We start from the raw sequence: 3,198 nt of genomic DNA on the forward strand, positions 1-3,198 counted from the left end.
CCCCTCCCCCTCCCCCAAAACCAAAGTGGGAGCTTAGTAACATCGAATTCTTCTAAGGCTTACAACCTCTTGATATTTTTTGGCTTCAAATACGTAGAAGTTTGTAATGAAAGTTAAAATGCACGCTTTGCACAAACAAGAATCGCATACTTTTTTGTGGTTCGCGCCTTCTGAGGTTTGTGCTTTCATAGACTTTTATCTTCTAATGCTTGTGTCTTCTTAAGCTTATGCTTTCTGGGAGCAAATGCACTGGTTCCACTAAGGCTCATAACTTTTTGAGGTCTTAATGTATTCATGTCTTCTGAAGTTTGTAGCCTTCTAAAGCTTTTAATGTACTTGTGTCTTCTAAGGCTTGTAGCCTTCTGAGATCTTTGATGCACATGTGTCATGGGGTTTATTGCATTCTAATGTCTTTGATGTAAATGCGTCTTCTGAGGATTGTAGCCTTCTAAAATCTTTGAGTGGAGATATTGTTTACTACTTGCTCTCATGGAGTCTTTCTAAGGAGGACCGTATCTGCTACTAGCTTCCCATCGAAGCGTACCTACTTTCAAAGGTATGGGTGGAGACCATCTTTACCACATGCCATCAAAGGCACTTTCTAGTGAGGCATGCACCCACTACTAGCTTCCTATCAAGACTTGCATCTTAGGGTCGTCTTCCATGGGTAAGGGTGGGGGCATTACCTGACACTTGCCCTCAAGGAGACTTTCTAGTGATGAATGTATCAACTACTAGCTTCTGATTAAGACTTGCCTCTTGGGCCCGTCTTCCAGAGATATGAGTGGATATATCTTATCTTAGAATTGTTGTGATTTGTAAGATATACCAGTTGATGTGGTATATATTCCACATCAACTGGTATATCTTACCAATATACCAGTTGATATGATATATATATAAATCAAACAGGAGAACAATCGACAAAGCGAAAAAATAGAACGAGAAAATTCACACCAGAAAACAGTAACACAACGAAACACACAGATTTACGTGGTGTGTCAAATTGCCTACGCCCACGGAATTGCAGAGGATTTTACTACTTGAGAAATTTACACCAGTCGATCTTCTCGACTTACAAGAGGAATTTCACTTTGTTGCTCTCTCTTCCTCTCTTTCTGTCCTTTTCTCTCTACACCGAGATACGCCGAAGAAACTCTACACCGAGATACACCGAAGAAACTCTACACCAAGATACACCGAAGAAGATAAACTTAAAAAAGAAATAAAACTCAATTTTTCTTCTGCCACAAGCCACCAAGAAGAAGTCAAGGGAGAACAATCTTCTTCCTTCTTCTTCCTTCTTTATTCCTTTGCAAAGCACGCGCACAGCTTGCACTTCTCTTCCTCTATCCCAAGGAAGCCCTTTCACTGTCCCGTGGAAGTCCGAAGAAGAACTCAAATGGGTTGCACTGTGACTTGGCGCTAAAGGAGAGTCGCGCGAACCTTTTATCGTGAAACAACAGAAACAAAGCAACACTTCGTTTTGCGACTGTGGAGGCGGGAGGAGCGGGAACAGGTATCGCGATAGAGGGAAAACGGGATTGTGACTTTTCGCGATTGGGCGCGGGAGCGATAGCGCCAATTAGCGAAACGGGATGGGTAAGGGGGAGCAGTCGGAGGCAGGATCGAGATCGGGCTCTAGCACAACAAATCTCCCACTTCGAGACCGATACACATGTTACAACGTCTTCGTCCTCAAACTGATATCCTCTACTGGCGGCATCGACTTTTTTTTCTTCAAACATGAATCTTCCACCTCTGCAACTCAAAGCCTATGTCTTCACTCCAGAAGACCAAATGAAGATGTGCACAACTTTAGTTTCTCAAGAGTAACACCCTCAGTCAACATATCAGCATGGTCCACATAACCTTGCACGCCCAAGCTATTTCCTGAATTACTCTTGTCTCTGCTTACAACTCCCACTGTACGGGCAATATCTTTTCATTTTGCAAAATTTATTCATAACTTTGTGGTTCCCCACCATCTGTCTGTGGAACGATAGGAATGGGTGCCCCGGACCCACTATTCTCTTCACTTTCATCATTAACAGAACTATGAACTGTCAGCAATAGTGCTCATGTACTTCTTCTGATACCACATTTACATTATCATTCTTCATATTCTTAGGATTCCTGCAATTCCTCTTTTATATGGATAGCCTTACCAAAATTCCTGCAGATTGTCTGCTGACCAGATTTTTAATTTTGATCTTCCTCTATTTGAGTTATCACGTCATCTCCTTCTGAAATCAACATTCAGTGTCGAACTCAAATCTGAGATCTCGCCAGAATCTTTCTTGCGCACCTCCTAAGCCAAAATCAAATTACGAATATCATCACATTTCAATTTAGATTTACCTGTAGAACTGCTAGCTGTCATCCTCATGGCTTCCAAACTATTTGACAATGATGTCAACAATAAACGGACGTATCACATCATCAAAATCAATTTCAACAGACGACAATTGATTTGTGATAGTATTGAAATCGTTCAGGTGTTTAGCAACAGAAACACCTTCCGCATCTTTAAATTGAATAACTTCTTCATCAAGTACATCTTGTTATTCGCTGATGGCTTTTCATACATACCTGATAAGACTGCAATGAGATCTGCAGTCATCATCTTCTTGACGACGTTGTTTGCAACGGACCTCGATAGGGTCAATCGAATAACCTCAGAACTTGTCAACGACAACAAAGCCTTAATCCCACTACGTGGGGTCGGCTACATGAATCTTTTTTCTCCATTGTGTCCTATTTAGTGTCATATTTTTATTTAGTTCTAGTAAATTAAGATCATTTTTAATACAATAAGCCCAAGTCTTCCTACGTCTACATTTACGTCTGTCTTTCTTAACATAAGTCGAATCTAAAACATTTGCTCTCCTAAACAGATCATCAGATGGTCGACGCTTAAAGTGACCAAACCATTTAAGACGACTTCCTCTAATTTTGTCCGTCACAGGAGCTACACCAACCCTATCACGAATATATTCATTTCACATTTTGTCTCTAAGTGTAAAGCCACTCATCCACCTAATCATTCTCAGCTCGGCAACACTTAACTTATTATTATGCCTATCTTTTAAAGGCCAACATTCAGCGCTATAGAGCATTGTAGGTCTCACCACCATCTTATAAAATTTTCCTTTCAGTCTAAGCGGTACTTTTATATCACACAAAAGGCCCGAAGCA

This window comes from Phalaenopsis equestris, unplaced genomic scaffold, assembly GCF_001263595.1.
Source record: "Phalaenopsis equestris unplaced genomic scaffold, ASM126359v1 Scaffold000036, whole genome shotgun sequence".
In the NCBI taxonomy this organism is placed as follows: domain Eukaryota; kingdom Viridiplantae; phylum Streptophyta; class Magnoliopsida; order Asparagales; family Orchidaceae; genus Phalaenopsis; species Phalaenopsis equestris.